Below are 1277 nucleotides of genomic sequence, written 5' to 3' on the forward strand. Positions count from 1 at the left end.
ATTAATCTTGTTTACTATCCACATTCTGAACTCAATTTCTGTCATCTCAGCCATCTCTTTATGGGTTGGATCTTCAGATACCTCTGCCACGTCCTTCCTTGGGGGGGTTGCTCTACTTTAGTTATTCCTACTACTGGAGTTTTTCTGCTGGCTCTGCCCCATGCTGGATTTACTCTGCTTGGCTAGATAAGCTGGTAGGAGGAAGTTGGGTTGGGGGCTCTGGGAGTGATATTTTCCTGGCCTTTTTGGGGAAAGGCTGGGACTAGTGTCTGTATGTTTTCCCTAGAACTTTGCCAAGGGTGCAAATAATGCTACGGTCTGAGAGCCTAGAGGTCTGCTTGTCTCTATCTTGTTTACCATTGGTATCTGTTCTACCTTAGAAAATCAATTACTCTGGGTTAAGATCAGCTGTGGAGAAATAAGAGTGATTAAGTCACCCCTCCTCTTACTGGCAATGGTCGGGAAAGGACAACCACACCTTCCCTCAACCACACCCCTAGGGTATCACTTTAAATAGTTCTCAGGTGATTGGCCCAGTTCAAATGATATGAGACAAGTGTCACAGTTAACACAATTCTCAGGTGGGGGGAGTTCGAGAGGTCTCTGGCAACTGTACAGCAAGTATCTTCTGGCAGCACAGGTATGGCCCACTCCAGTGTTCTGTGGGGTCAAAGGGACCTGCCCAGCAAATAAAGTATTCTAGGGAGGTTGATGCCTCCTATCCCCCCTTGTACCTTTGTCACACCCAGTCACTGGAGACCCCAGAGGGCTGTTACCTAGTTGCCCAATAAGTGAGTGTGGCAGGGCTCTGTGTCTGCCAAAATCAAAGTAGAGCCAGTGCCAGCTCCACTCAGTTCTGCTCTTCGACCCCCACCAGCAAAGGGAACTGAGGCTTGACTATCTTAGGCACTCAGTGACAACTGGAGAATGTTCCACCTGAGGACAATTTGGGCCTGAGAAAAACCCAAGAGCATCAGAGATTCTCCCTCAACCACCAGTTAATTTGCTCAAATCAAGAGATCCAAACCTATTGACCCATTCAGTACCCACTCCCTGGTTGGAAAGATCACAAGGTCTCTAGCAACTAAATAATAGGAGTCTACTGGTGGTATAAGTGTGGCTTGCTCTGATGCTCTGAGGAGTCAGAAAGGCCTGTTCAGTAGATAATTTGGAGTAGGGAGGCTGATGTCTCTTTCCCCTCCTTGCTCATCCTTCGCCACTGGACTCTGGTAACCTCAGTCTCAGTTAACCCCACCAATAGTTTCTGTTGACCCAGA

The sequence above is a fragment of the Otolemur garnettii genome, unplaced genomic scaffold, assembly GCF_000181295.1.
Source record: "Otolemur garnettii isolate 467f Iridium unplaced genomic scaffold, OtoGar3 scaffold00361, whole genome shotgun sequence".
Lineage (NCBI taxonomy): Eukaryota > Metazoa > Chordata > Mammalia > Primates > Galagidae > Otolemur > Otolemur garnettii.